The 16,769-nt window shown below is 31.8% G+C and overlaps 1 protein-coding gene across 1 annotated transcript in view; it reads left to right on the top strand.

The window, feature by feature from the left end:
• The first annotated feature begins 226 nt into the window (after nucleotides 1–226).
• LOC145333207 (uncharacterized) overlaps nucleotides 227–16,769 on the top strand; it is a 115,675-nt gene continuing 99,132 nt past the window's right edge. The window contains exon 1 of the mRNA XM_080178353.1: nucleotides 227–352. The gene's annotated coding sequence lies outside the window, so the exon portion shown is untranslated. The remainder of the gene's footprint in view (nucleotides 353–16,769) is intronic.

The following is a 16,769-nucleotide window of genomic DNA, read 5'->3' as shown; positions in this document are numbered from 1 at the left end:
TTTGCTGAGTTATTTAGTAAAATAAACATCAACTGTCCGGAACATATAAAGTTTCGAAGGTTGAATTTTCAAACAAAATTGTGAAAATACGGATTTTTATTTCTCTTGCTCACCATATTTCATATTTAATTCAGTGATTATTTTTATGTTACAGACTTGTTGATTATTTTTATGTGTTATTGTTTTGGAAAGTGATTCTTTTATATTTTAGTGTTTCAGAGTTGATAAAATCATTTATTTTTTATGACTTTATTGTAGTTAAAACAAGTGAATTAATAGATTTTTTTTATGGAATTAGTTTACATTTTTTCTCGTGAAACAAAAAACTGAATAATAATCTTTTATAAACAAGGTAAGTCTATTTTTCACTATTTTTTTTTATCAAAGTACAAACCTTCTAAGATTTTTGCTTGTTTGTCCCGATTAACTTAAGGCCCTGGGCCAACAAAGAAGTCATGAATTGTAAGATTTTCATTTTCGTTGACTGTCTATGTTATGATATCATGCATGTTTTTGTTTTACTGTTTGGCTTTACCGGTTTTAATCCAGCGGAAATTAATCTCATTAGTAGGTGTAAATAAAAATTAAGAACTTATGGCTTTAAATTTACTTTTACTATATTATAAATTTTACATTTATTCGAGAGAAGAAAAAACGGTGGTAGATTTTTAAAAGAAACCTTGAAGAATATTTTTTGACCTTCGATTTTTGTTATTTACAAAAAATAAAAAAATAATCTTCAGTTTAACTTTAAGAAAAGCTTCCACTCAAAAACTATGATATGTCCTTATGTCAGTCCGTTTATTTTTGGTTGTCATTATTGTGAATTTAGAAAAAACTAGCTATGAATAATTTTAATGACCAATTTATAATGTAAATTTATATGTATTACTTTCAACAATTTACTAATGAATTAAACATATTGTTCGATTTCATGTTACTTAAACTAATTTAAAGTAATAAAAGAAACTAAGTTTTAATTTTGATAAAAGCATAGACTTTCATAAATATGTTTAGATGTTTTATACATGTCTTGAGGTGGTTTTATGCTATAATCTTACCTAGATAGGTCTAAATGCAAATCAGCTAGTATTTTTACATTTTAACTTATGGTACCAAAACATATTTTGAAAAAAAAGAACATTGAAGACTGGATGTATTATTACTTGGATATTGCACCAGATTTCCATGTACTCTAACAAAGTGATACTTACAGCTGGCTACAATAACGATACTCCTCATTCACCCGCTTTACTCCATCCACTCCTCTTCTACCAATAAATGAGGTCCATATTAGTAACCTAAATTGACGACAAATTTCCCCCTGTCAATATATCGAATTAATTATAAATGGATTGATTGAAGATATATAGATGTAAATGACAACTAACTGTTACTTTATGTAAAAACTTCATTATTTAGATTGATACATTTTTTTATTGTCAAATTATAAATAAAAACACGGTAATAAGCGTACTTTTTCATCGTGATTGCCATAAGGATAAAAAGTGTTTCTTGCAAAATTTACAAAAATATAAAATAGCAAAATTTAATTATCCTATTATAAGGTTCTTATGTTAGTAGCTTAATATTTCTTAACTACTGAACCGATTGAGTTCTCCATTTTAGTGTAGCTTTATAAAATTCTTGGGATGGTTCTATGCTATTTGAATTTTTATTTTAATCTTTTGGATAGTTTTACGCTATTTTTCTGCCTCTTTACCCTTTTAAAGACAGAGTCCCTAGATGGTAGGGGCACAGCCGCTGGTTTTAATAAAGAAAGCATGTGTAAGATCTCGTTAACGGCTCTATCAATGTATTATTTTTTATGAAGCTGCACGTTGGTTTCAATCTCTTCATAGGGGCGAAGCCTTAAAGACCAAATATGATATTATGAAAATACTTAATTTTATTTTTTGTTTAATCTAAAAGTGTTGAAACTTATTTTAAATATATTTTTGCTGTAAAGTATGTTCACAATAAAAATAGATTTCAATAGCTAGTTAATTTTTCTATTTATAGCACCGTTACACAACTTATTATTGTTCTTACAGCTTATTGTTGTAAAGGCGAAGCATCTCTTTAATTAATTCTATTCTTATAACATGTTAAAACGGTATTATATCCTGTTTTATAAAGTAGTATAGTAAATTTTTTATGTTGCATATGGTTTTGATAACTGCAGAACCAATTGAGTTAGGTTTAGGAAGGTTTACATAGGTTTTAAGCTATGTTTCTGCTTTTCCCTACTCCTTTGAAGAAAAAGCCCTAAAATTCTGAGGCGCAGCTAATATAAAAAATACCAGCTATAAAAAATCATATCTCCCTTAAATAGAATACAGCCATTTTAAACATTTTTCTTCGCATAAGAAATTATAAATAACACTACTCAAATGAATACAACAGTTTTAAACTATACAAGTAGTTGGAGGAACTATTGGAACTTTTTTATTCTTGTTATTTTATAAAGGTTACAAGTAGTTATGTCTTAATCTCAGGAGTATTTGTATAAGCAGTAATATTTTTTCCAGCATGGTTTCGAAACTGTTTAATATCCGCTGCACTTGAACTGGTTCTCAGTCATACTGATAAATTATGAATAGCATCGTATTTCAGAAATTTTCTGTACATATTCAAATAAAAACCATAAGATTAATATCAGTTATATTAATGTGGCCTTCGACCCTTCAGGGCTAACAAAAATGTTATTAATCTCTTATTTTTTATTTTAAAATCTACGGAAAGTTGTCTATAATACATTTTACCGCCTTAAAAATTGCTTACTTATTGAAAATGAAGGTAAATAGAAAGAAAATGGCTGAATTAGATTACAAACCTTCTTACAAAAAAATGTTTCTTTTAACATTGTATTTAGACAGTCCTGAAAAAGCATACAATTCAAAGGCGTTTGAAATAAAAAAACTGTAACTTCTATTTAGTAAAAAGCAGAGTTTGCTAGGTCTTATTTAGAATTTGATTTTTATTCAAATTCACAATTAATGTACTTTTATAATCATTAATTTATTAGATATCATCTAAATACTTATATAATTAAGATTAATGCATTGCGATTAAAGTAAAATATTAGAGGGGACACGAGCTATAAGTAACTCTACCCACGGGTATGGGGACCCTGTGTCGACTTTCAATTTGGTCTTTGAATATCAGCCAATGACATCGGAAATATTTACACAGCCAAGTCGCAATAAAAGAGCAGAAAGCAATTTGCCAGCAGACGATTGGCCAGGTGGTTGTCTTGGTTAAACACTTATACTTATTCTTTGGTTTGTGTTAAATTCTGCTTTTTGTAGCTAAACATTGGGGTATGAGGGAGAAATGTTTTACTGCAATTGTCCTATCTCACAATGTTATTTAATCTGAATACATAAGCATGTAATTGCTACGCTCTTCATGACCATTATTGTCCTCGTTGATATAATTTCATTTATAAACACTCTTTAGAAAGGTAGCAAATTTAATCTTTAATTTGAAATACACTTTTGTATGTTAGAAAAGAGACTAGGGTAAACGCTAATTTCTCGGTTGCTATTCAAGATTTACAACTGCAATTTTCATCTGAGATCCTCTTTGAGCATCCAATATGATTACAGTAGACATTAATTGCAATTCTTCTCCATAACATTAGAGTAAAACACTAGATAGAGAATTTAAGAATTTGGGGACTAGTGTAATAAGCAGCCCAATATCCACTCCATCTCTAATATTTACCCCGTCCCAAAAATATCTAAAACATTATATCCAAAAAGTACAAAATTTTCAAGAAATTTAGCTTAAGACTAAAAACATTAGAGTGATACACTAGAGGGAGAAAGGGTTAAATAACTGTATCTCCCCATCGCAACCGCCTTGTGCAACATTTCTATTGGGTCATTGAAAATCAACCAATGGTGTCGCTTACATTAACACAGAAAAGTAGCAGAAAATAATTTAGAAGCAGACGAAAGAGGCCTTTTAAAAAGGAAGGGAGGTAGTTGTCTATGTATATATATCTATACTATAGATCGTTTCATCTTTCCATAATTTTTTTGTGCTTCACTTCTTATGGATGTTGTCATCCTTGTTCCTTTCTTATTTGCAAAATTCACGGAGGGAGTGGAAATTGGGGTGTTGATTACACTAGTCCCCAAATTTTTTTAATAACGTTTTCAAATTCGCTGGCTTAAAAACTTTTGGAACTTTCATTGAATTTTGATTGGTTGGTTCATTAAGTTGAGTATCTAAACTTTTCAACCACTAACTTTAATCTACAGAAGGGGCAATTTTATGTATGATCATTGGGATCTACATCAATTTATCGGCCATTGTCTTATCTCTCTAGATCCCTGTGCAAAACCACTTATTACATCTCGCCTTCCGTATGTCTGTAGCGGTTTGTCTGTCTGTTGGTGCATATTTATGTCTGTTAAAATATATGTCTATCTGTACGTGTGCTTAATAATACAGGGAACGAAAGAGATAAGTCAATGGCCGATAAATTGATTTGTACCTCCAATATATACACAAAATTACCCCTTTTGTAGATTATAATTAGTGGTTAAAACGTTTGGACACTCAACTTGATGAACCAACCAATCAAATTTCAATAAAAGTCCCAAAAGTTGTTTAGCAAAAGAATAAGAAAACAATATTATAAAACTTTAGGTTCTTGTGTAATAAACAACCCATTGTCCCCTTTCTTCCTGTTAACTATTAGTTGGTCTGTCTATTTGTTTGTCTGTCTGTCTGTCTGTCTGTTTGTCTGTCAATTACTAGATATGGTTGATGATAAGTAGTTGTTAAATGTAAACAAATTTTCAGAAAAGTTGTTCAGTAAATATAACAAATATAAATAAAATCAAAATAGCGATAAATATTGAAACCAAATTATATCAATTAAGTGAAATATATAAAGGAAAATTTCCATTAATTTTTTTGTTATATTTGTCTAAATCCTTATAATAAAGTAACAGGATATCTGTTTGTCTATCTGTCTGTTGTATCGAAGGATCTCGCTGGACGCTGTACCCATATGGATCTTTTTTTACAGGGTAACTTCACATAGGTCTTGGGAAGGTTTATAACTATTTTAGGGGAGCATAACACCACCTTTCCAAGAGAAATCGCCCAAAGAAAAAAATCCATCAATTTTTTTTCTTTTTCTTTTTAAATCTAAAACAAAAAAAATGGTTATTAAATTCAACACCCCCCCCCCCTTCTCAAGTGCCCCCACCGGCCTCTAGGAGCGTAGCCGCTAGTTTGAAATAATTATATTGGCTGTTTTAAATAGTAGCACAGAACAATCAAAGTTAAGTACATATTGAAAAGGGTTAAATCGCCTTGGTATTTCATCGCCTGGGGCTTTTCTTTGAATACATATTACTTGACAAGGACAATAAGGGTAGTAAATGGCGCAGCAATAATTAGCCCCATAATAATTTTGAAGAACCATAATCAGCAGGCTATCTAATGAAAAGTCATATTCATTGATTTATTTACACTTTAACTTGTGTTCTATAGAAGATTTCAACACTTTTCATACATGGTAGTAAATGGCGCAGTAATAACTAGATCACAATAATTTTGAAGAACCATAATCAGCAGGCTATCTAATGAAAAGTCATATTCAGTGATTCATTTACACTTTAACTCTTGTTCTATAGAAGTTTTCAACACTTTTAATACATGGACATAATAATCTTTTTTTTTTACAAAAAGTTATGCATTTTTAAAGGTATGTGCATATTTTAACATAAAGACATAAAATATTAAAAAAATATAAATTAGGATTAAAACATTCATTAGTAGCAAAGCATAAAAAACTCCTGGATAGACAAACGGACAAAGTGAGTTAGTAAGCTGATATTTTTGTATTTATATACATATATGTATTGTATATTTTTTTTTGTAGCATAACCGACAGACAGATTATAGACAGAGGGAGGGACGTACATACATATCGAATGACAATGTAGTTTCGCTACTAAAAACAGGAATAAGGAGTTAAAGCAACATGGTCAATTTTGATAATGAGTAACGTAGTAACAACAAACTAAGCATTAGGATGAAAAAAATAAGGAAATTTTACATTAATCCAATCTAGCACCCCAACCAATAAGTAAATCTATATGAGCTTTTGATGGAAATGTAGAATGTGAACTTATTCAATCCCTGTAAATTTCAGCTGGGCCATCGTGACTAGGAACGAGAAGACCACGTTTTCCCCATTGCGTTACAGACTGACTAACGGACGGACTGACAGACAGACAGACAGACAGACAGACAGACAGACAGACAGACAGACAGACAGACAGACAGACAGACAGACAGACAGACAGACAGACAGACAGACAGACAGACAGACAGACAGACAGACAGACAGACAGACAGACAGACAGACAGACAGACAAACAGACAGACATATAGACATACAGACATACAGACAGACAGACAGACAGACAGACAGACATACATACAAAGTAAATTACAGAGTAGCTTCGCTACTAAAAATTGTTGTACAGAATTCTTATCCCCTAAGAATGGTTGTTACTAACCGACTAACAGACCGTCTGTCTGTCTAGTACCTTCATAAGCATGACATTCAGTTTTTTTTCTGCAGCGAAGCTACTCTACAAGTCGTTTTGATCTTTTAATTATTCTCACACATTATTTTCTCTTACAAATTATTTCTAAAACAATCTTATACGTGGCTATTTTGACAGGGGGAATTTTTGTTAATTTAGCTTGCAAACATTGAACTCTTTTACTGGTCAGTTCGTTCAGTAGGGGAGGGGATTAGGCAAAGGGGGTTGATGAGGGTGGGGTATCGTTATTTATCCAACTAAGAGCATCACTTTATCAGAGTACTAGCGGCTACGCCCTTAGAAGCCTCTAGTGGCACTTTGAATGTTTTTTTTTATTTAAAATATCTAATTACAGAAATAATTGGTTTGATTTAATTTAATTTAAAATTCAAGTCTCTTTTTCGGGAGGGGTAATTTTTTCTAGGGGCGATTTCTCTTGAGAGGGTGGTGGTACCCTCCCCCAAAATAGTTATAAATCTTCCCGGGACTTATGAGAAGCTACCCTGTTAAGGTTCAGCGGTAAGCGAGATCCTTCGGTACAAACACATAGAGTAGGGTGTCCCATAGAGTAGTAGTTAGCGCACTGCTCTGTGGTAGGGAAAATCCGAGTTCAAGTCCCCTCATAGATATTGCACTTGGATGACAAATGCTGTTGCAACTTGTCAGAATATAATCACGCAACCTTCCCTGTGATGCCCTTAGGTTGTAAGGAGGGAGATATGTAGGATGTTAGGATCCTACTTATAAAGCAACTGCAATCGTGCTTTCCCTCGTCCATGCTCCTCATTCATATGAGAGTGTCATTAATTAGGGTGGCATAATATGGAACACCTGCCAAAACTCTAGGCCAGGGTGATGTAATAATTGAGTAGCTTCCACGAGAATTGCGGGTCAGCTTGTAATGTAACATAGAATACACTCAGCTGTGCGCGAAGCTTACCAATCTAGGATTGGTCAAAGGATTCTCACCTCCAATCTCCTCGTGCATCTGAATCCTAACTTCAGAGAATCAGGGCTACATACATACATACACAAACACATAGACATCCTGTTACTTTAGTATAAGGATATGAAAATCTGTTTCAACATTCAAATAATAATCGATGGCTAATGCTAAATTCTTTCTACATTTTAGATGAATATTTTACAAAAATTATATTATTAAAAATGAATGATTATGATAAATAATTAAGACTAAAGAATTTCCCTTTAAAATGTACATCTAATAGGCAGAAATTTCCCCAAAGATTTTATATAAGATGCCATGGAAAATCCCTTATAACCAGCGATTAAGCGATTGGAACATTTACTCATAAGATTAAAAAAAACTACCCCTTTTGTGGTTTAAAATTTTTGGTTGAAAATTATGCACTGTTTTTAACTAACTACGTATTATTTCAGCTAATTGCTATTTTATAAAGCAGTAAGGTTTATATTGTTTTACGTTCAGATCTCCCTAACTAAGTAATTCAATTTGGGTAACATATGGTGAAAACGGTTTTAGGCTATCTAATATTTAGAATTTAGTTATTCAAAAGTTTAAGGATGTTTTATACCCTCCTTCCCAAAGGATCTAAAGCTATGAGATTTAAACGTTTTTTTTAAACGTAGGTATCCTATAACAAGTTGATGTTTTTACTAATCTTAATATCCAAATAATGATAGAAAGATAATTTTATCATCCATTGTCTTATTCCTGTATCTCTATATCAGATTATTTATTGTAATCATTAATGGAATTTAAATTGTTAAAGCGAAGCTTTTCTATAATTAGGGTCGGTCCGTCCGTACGTCCGTCCGTCCGTACGTACGTCCATACGTCCGTAACGGATAGCTTTTTCCGTTAATTTAGGCATGTTAGAATTGTCCTATCGATTTCAAATTTTGCATGGTGATTCCTTTAGTAGTTAGGTACGATTTAGAAAGCGTAGCAACTCTATAATCATTACCAAAATGTCCATACGTCCATTTTAAACATGTTGATTTTTTACTTTTTTAACAACAAATTTTTATGTGATCAAATCATCGGATTGATCTGATTTTTGGTATATTGATTCCTCGGACAACAAAGTATAATGTAATAAGCGAAGCAACTCTATAATCAAGTCCTAAAAATGTAAGTATGTCTTTAAAAAATATCCTTTATCAAGCAGTTTTACAACAAATTTACTTACAATTTTGCTTTGACTCTTATAAATTTATATTATGATAATTAAGTTCTAACACTATACGTGTTAATGTCGGTTTGTCCTACCGTTTCAGAGCTTCGCTTTTATGGATGTTGTCATCCTTGTTTATTAAGTTCTAATATGTTATGTGTAGTACTCAAGAAATATGAAAATGAACAACAAAAAAAAGGGGGAGGTAGGTTGTGCTAAAATTTCGTAAAGGTGTGAGTTTTAAGGCTTCAAAACATTGGTAAGACAATAATATTCACTAAATATGTGTATTTCTTATTGAAAAGAACTATAGACAATTTTTTAAGTTAACATAAATTTTATCGTTCTACTGCTATCGTTTAAGCCTTTAAACTCACACCTTTACGGATTTTTAGCACAACCTACCTCCCCCTTTTCTATAAGATTTATAATGATAATAATGACGGAAAGTGTCTTGGCTAATAAACAGGCAACTTGGTTACCATGCATAGTTTAGAAAGGTCCCAATAAACTACAAACGAATATATTTTAAGATGTTGATTTTTCCTGACCCAAAATACATTATATAGATAAGAATTATTGGTTGAAAAGTTTGAACACAGTTAGTTTGTACAACCCAATCATATATCAATAAAAACCACTCATGATATGATTAAACATTTTTTAGCTGGTTCATTAACAGATCTCTAGTATAGATGTATATTCAGATAACTACCTGCCTCCCTTTTCCAAGAACCTTTTTCGTCTGCTAGCAAATTGTATTATGCTACTTTATGTAATAATATTCCCGACATTATTAGTTGATTTTCAAAGACCCAATTAGGAGTCGGCACTGGTCCATGGGATGGGAACATACAGTTATTTAACCAATTCCCCTCTAGTGTTTTACTCTAATGGTTTATTAATGCTGCGCTACTTATGGAGCAAATACAAATTCACTTTCTCTCTGACTATGATTATTCTGATTTGGGTTACTTAATCTACATGTTATTGGTTACTTAATCTACATGTTATTGGCTAGTAATCTGCATATCATTGGCTTGTATTCAGGGAGGGAGGGAGGGAGGGGGACATGGGATTGCAAATTACTCTGTAACCCAAAGTTTTATGACAACATTTTTGCTATTTTCTGTAGTTCACATCGTATTATAAACAGCTTTCCGCGGATATAGAATGTACAATTATAAGATTAAAACCAGTTTCTTTAGCCCCCTTAGATGCCGAAGGCACGGGCTAAAAATCTTTTTATCTTATGATTGTACATTTCTATATTCGTAGAAAACTGGATATAATACGATGCTAGACATAGTTTTTTTTTCGTTTGGATGAGAACCGGTCCTAATCCACCGGTTTCGAATAAATATGAGAAAATTGTTTATCCTCATTGGGAATGTTCATCAATTTATTATCCATTGTCTTATCCCTAGAGATTCCTGTTTGACTCTACAAGTTATTAGCTAGTAATCTACATATCTATTAGGCATTAGGTATTTCTAAACCCCTTAATAAAATTTTTAGACTTTAATTCAACTTAGAGAGGCATCGTTTAATCAAATATAAAATGTTTAAATGCATAAGATCGCTATATATTTTATATAAAAAAAACATTCCAAAGGCAAAACTCTATTGAAACATGTTAAAATTTTACTATAATTTTCAAACGTTGCATGATGATTCCTGTAACGTACCGTTGTCCGTTATAATAGAAAGAGAATTATGTAAAAATTTTGTATGTTTTTAAACAAAATTTTTAGCTGTTTTTTTTCATGAAATAATTTTTTAATTAACATGAGTTTTGGATTAGTGATTCCTAGATCGATCAGGTACATTGTTTATTGCGTAGCATCTCTAAAAATAAGTTATGCTAGCACTCACATATAAAACGTCCTGTATTTAAGTAGTTAAAGTTTTACGTGGAATTTTTGTTCAAACTTCATTGAAATAATGCAGTTAATGTCTTAAAGGCTGTGACTTTATTTTTTGCATCTATGGATGTTGCCATCCTTGTTTATTTATTTCAGTATCAAAAATAAAACACCTGCTTTAACATGATGTAATATAAATTTTAAATCTTTTATTGTTTTTCTTTATTTTAGTTTGGGGTAATAATAAATATAAATAAAAAAAGACGGATCAAGTCAAGCTGAGTATGCCAATAGCCTGTTTTGGCACACGCTACTTGACTTGGGGGAATATTGGCATACTCTACTTGACTAGGGGGAATATTGGCATACTCTACTTGACTAGGGGGAATATTGGCACACTCTGCTTTACTTGTCAAGATATGCTTTTTCTAAAATTTTGAAATAATTTATGTATATATACTAGCGGCTCCACAACCGCCCCCTCCCCCCCCCTCGAAGTCTCTAGGGGCATTTGAGGGAAGGAGAGAGCTGAAAATCTCCTTTACATTTAAGTTTTAAAAAGAAAAACCATTGTAACAAAATCATGGTATTTTGTATGGTAGGACCAATAAGAAGCTTCATTGAAAGAAGAACCATAACAGTCCATCGATTAGTGAGATCTTTTATTTTGAAATTTTAATGGTTTTAGGCAAAATTTTTGTAACTTTTCTACTACTTGAATAGAGAGCTCCTAGATGCTAGGGACGCAACTGCTAGTTTATATATTTTACGTACATAAAGTAGTAAATTTGTAGGTTGAATTATTATAACATAAATCGGAAAATATGTTAAATTCATCTTTTTTTTTTTTTTTTTCATGCTGCTTTGTTTGCTAAACTATTGGCATACTATGCTTTACTTGATGAAATATTGGCATACTAAGTTTTACTTGGGGGAATATTGGCATACTCTACTTGACTAGGGGGAATATTGGCACGCTCTGTTTTACTTGTTGCCATTGGCACACTCAGCTTGACTTGATCCAAAAAGACTTTTTCAACTGTTTCATTCAAGTCAGCAATTATACCAATAACGAAATTTATTCGGGGAAAAATCACGAAACCTATACTTGTTTTTCAGCTGTCGTTTGGGGGCAACACATCGTATAATTGACGACCTTTCCATTTGCCCTCCAAATATTATTTTAGATTTAATTCGCTTGTTGGTTATATCTTATTCCTGCCTTCAAGTTATATTCCAGCATTGCTTTATAAACAAATTTTCCATAACAATGGATTTATTAACACTTGGATCTTTAACCATATTTTAATGTTTTCAATTCCCTCTCCTCTTACTGGATTAACAAACTGACCAAGATGTACGGAAGCTAAATTGACGACAATATATCCACGTATATTATACATCCATTACTAAAACAAACCTTTAATTTTTTTAAATATTAAATGAAGATGATCAAAATTAGTACATAAACAAAATATATTCATTCGAATCCGGTGGATAGGAACCGGTTCTCATCCATACGAAAAAAACTATGTCTAGCATCGTATTATATCCAGTTTTCTACGAATATAAAAATGTACAATCATAAGATTAAAACCAGTTTTTTTAGCCCGTGCCTTCGGCATCTCGGGGCTGAAAAAACTGGTTTTAATCTTATAATTGTACATTCTATATCCGCGGAAAGCCGTTTATAATACGATGAAAGAAATAACTATTCTTAACTTCCAAGAAAAAAAGAAAGTTCATGTTCTTACTTCAATAGTAGCGCAACTACTCTATAGCTAGGGTATGTATGTGTTTCGATCCATTTGTTAAATTGTTTATTACATTTATTGAATATAACGCTTTAGTTAATAAACAAATAACGCTTATAATTAAATTTAACATCAGTGATTTATACATGCAGAATAAGATTTTATTTCTTGTTTTAATCTCCCTAATATTGTGTATTATTGACTCATAAAACAATAATATAATTAGTTTGTAATTGCTAAGCTACTAATAGATATTAATGTTCTTGTTAATAAAATAAACTATGAACAGCTGTCATTCCTTCGTGGTAAAATAACTTTTTTTTTACAATTTTTATAATTTTATTAAATATGAACTTGTAAATTTACTTCTACATATTCCTAGTATGGTTAAGTTGTCTGCGTATACGAAAATAAAAAAAATATGATACCATATTGAATATTTTATTTCTATACGGTGTAAAAGCAGTTTGTATTCAAACATTATATATTTCATCTATAGAAAGAGGTTCGCTTCTATTGAAATTTATCATTCATGTTAACATACTACATTATAAAATCTTAAGGTTATCATGGATGTAATATACACGTGGATATTATGGTTCGTTAACCCTGTGGGAGTGGTGGGGACCTTTTTCGTCTGCTAGCAAATTGCTTACTGCTTTTTTAGTTTTGTAGCGACCTGGGTGTGTTTATATTTCCGACGTTATATAACTGATATTCAAAGCTCAAATCTTTCGTTATCAAAAAAGGAAAATAATACCTTTTAGAACCCACTTTTTACTTTTTTTTTTAATTTTTGTGATTATTATACTTTTATATTTTTTTAATACTTCCCAATCCTATGTCCTATCATCTTTGTTATTAATGATCCTACAAGTTAAAAATTAAATCAACTGACATAAATATTCGAGAAAAAAAGTGGGGTATAGTCCCTTTCGTAACATCGCACCTTATGGGGCGATTCTTCGTATTTTTCACAGTAACTTTTCTTCTATTTCTACCCCTGCGGGGGGCTTTAACCCTGCGGGGCGAATTACCTAACTCTGTGGGGCAATCACCTAACCCAATATAACCTAACCTAACCTAAAATAACATATAAAAAGCAATTTTAAAAATACGACGAATCAATCGCCCCTTATGGGGCGATGTTACGAAAAGGACTATTCCCAAAAAGTGTTGCAGATTTATGATAATGTCAGTTTCATAGATAGATGTTTCAAGATTGTGAGTCCTTGCGGAATATAGCTTAAAGTAGCCAAAAACCTGTCTATGGCCAATAAGAAGTTTTCTCGTATTCATTCGAATCCGGTGGATAGGAACCGGTTCTCATCCATACGAAAAAACTATGTCTAGCATCGTATTTTATCCAGCTTTCTACGAATATAAAAATGTACAATCATAAGATTAAAACCAGTTTTTTTAGCCGGTGCCTTCGGCACCACGGGGCTAAAAAAACTAGTTTTAATCTCATAATTGTACATTCTATATCCGCGGAAAGCCGTTTTAATACGATGCGAGAAATAACTATTCTCGTATTCATTCGAATCCGGTGGATAGGAACCGGTTCTCATCCATACAAAAAAACTATGTCTAGCATCGTATTATATCCAGCTTTCTACGAATATAGAAATGTACAATCATAAGTGTCTCAACCATGACACTTTGGTTGAGTGTGACTTCCGAATTAGCGGGAAGTTCTAGAGATCTTGTTTGACGTACACACAAACCCCCAATACCAGGAACCATCAAGTTTCAACAGCAGGTTTGATTATAGATTTATTGAGGCAAACTATTTCAAAGTCCTGAAATTACAAAATCAATTAATACAAAATTCCAGTTTTTATAACCACGTAATCTTATTTGCTTTTTAAAATCTTTTTTTTCTACGGTTAAGAATCTTTGGAAACTTTGGCTTTAAAGGAAAATTATTTGGTTTAATAAATCATTGTTAAATGCAAAAATAAAGCACATAAAAAATTACTAAAACATAATAATTAATCATAATAAAGTTTCATGTTTAGCTGGCTAAAGCCTTTTAAACTAAATAAAATCGTCCTATACGCCATTCAATTTAAATAAAATTAACAAATTCTACCTGAAGTTCTTATGGTTTAAAGCCCCTGGTATACTAGGGTCGTTCACGCACTATGAGACCAATGATAGACGCATCAAAACATAAACAATCCATGCCGCGTCTCTTTAGAAAAGGAAAGTCAAACAAAGACGACATTTGCGCCTAATTTGGGATAATGAATAAGGAATTAATTTCGATCTTGATAAACACAAAGCTTCCTCGAAAAGAGGTTAAGACAATAAGATAAAACCAGTTTTTTAGCCCGTGCCTTCAGCACCTCGGGGCTAAAAAAACTAGTTTTAATCTTATAATTGTACATTCTATATCCGCGGATAGCGGTTTATAATATGATGAAAGAAATAACTATTCCAGCATGGCTACCCCAACAACTCTTTAACTACCCCCTTAAAAAAAACCTAAATAAAAATCCAAAAAGGCTAGTGGCGTAACATATATTAAAAAAGTAGTTTTGATTCAAAGTGTACTTTCAACTTTGTAATCAAAAATCTATAAAAAAAACATATTTACACCAAGAACTTTTACGTCCGTTATTAGGCAAAAATGTTAACTATTGAAAAGAAGAGTAGAGTAGGAAAATGGATAACGAAAATATAATCATTACAAAATTGATATTTCAATCCTAAAGCTCGTTTATTTGTTAGCATTTCTTAATAAACAAGAGTCTTGTAGTCATTATTGGCCGTCAGCCGGACGGACAAAAAGTAAGTATAGAGTAGCTACGCTACTAAAAATGGTCTCAAGGTTATTCGCATAGTTAATCTCTAAATAATATTATAATCAAGGAGGGAGGGAGGGGACATTGGGCTGGTTATTACACCAGTCCCAAAATTCCTATTATAACCTTTTGCTTATTCATTAGCTTAACAAGCTTGCGGACTTTTATTGAATTTTGATTGGTTGGTTCATTTAATTAAGTGTCCAAACGTTTATACAACTAATTATAACATATAACTTTGTTTATCATCATTGGGGATGTATATCAATTTTTGGCCATTGTCTTATCCCTTTACTTCCCTGATTTTAATACTCTTCTAGCAAAGATTATTTAAGGATTTGGATATTTTATATATTCACCATAATCAACCAAGCAAAAATATTGCTAATATCCTAAGAATATACAATGGACCAATTAAAAAGCCCTCCTTATTCTATTATTTTACTAATAAATGTTTATGTATAGATGTTTAGCACAGACAACTGCCTGGCCCAAGTGGTGGGGACCTTTTTCTTCTGATAGCAATTACCCCTTTTCTCTTTTGTAGCGACTTGGCCGTGTTATATTTCTGACGCTATTAGCTATTATTCAAAGACCCAATTAAAATTCGGTACAGGGTTCCCACCCCATTGGTAGGATTATATATAGATGTGTCCCCTCTATTCTTTTACTTTAATGTTTCACTGTCTTTACCTTTTAACTAGTGTATTTGTCTTCGAGTTCTTAAAAAACGGTGTTCTAAAATTGTCTGTCTATTTTCTTTTTAAACTTGATTCAAATTTGTCCATGCCTGAAGTAGTAGGATGTGTAGTGTAGGACTGTCTTTCATAAATAGATACGTCATAATAGAGACGTTAAAAATGGTGTCTACTGCTGGTATGTCAGGCGCGTGACAACAATAGTTCTAGTAGGGGGAATGTCCTGGATCATAAACAGTTATAACGTATTACCATGCACAGTTAGGACTTCCAGACAAAGGACGTGCAATCAAAGGGCCGGTGGTATACCCAATAATACCCATCGGGCAAATGGAGGCTTTACACCGCAATTATGAGACGCAGAGTATGTTTTAAAGTGAGTTGAGAGGTCTAGAACACGAAGCGCTAAATAAGTCCCCAAGTCAATATCTCCTAAATATATAATTCATTTGCTGTTCTGTAAAATTTTTTCATCTACTCAACTTAAAAGTCAAAAATATTTTTTAAAAAAATAATTCTTGTTGTATAATATTAGATTCGGTAAATTATTATTCAGGGGAGCCCCGTGAAAGAATTAGAGCCCTTGTAAGGCCTTGAAGATAAAGTAATGGGGGTGGGTTGGGTATGAGTATGTGATATCAAAAAAGGTATTTTTTGAGATTCTACATACATATTTTAAAATATAGGTTGAACAAAAACGATAATTTTCAAAAGTGAAAAAAAATAATTATGAATGTAATTCAATATTATGAACCACTAAAAAATCTTAAAATTAAACTTTGTTTGGATTTTTATCACTATAATTTGATTCGTTTGCATACAACATTCATTCCTTAGTTATAGACTAGCTTCGCTACAAAATATACTTTAAAATTAATCCTACTTATATATATTTTTCTTCC

This window comes from Acartia tonsa, chromosome 12 (assembly GCF_053477335.1).
Source record: "Acartia tonsa isolate MP-2025a chromosome 12, ASM5347733v1, whole genome shotgun sequence".
Classification (NCBI taxonomy): domain Eukaryota; kingdom Metazoa; phylum Arthropoda; class Copepoda; order Calanoida; family Acartiidae; genus Acartia; species Acartia tonsa.
The sequence above is the reverse complement of the archived record's forward strand: the minus strand, read 5'-3'. Positions and strand labels throughout refer to the sequence as shown.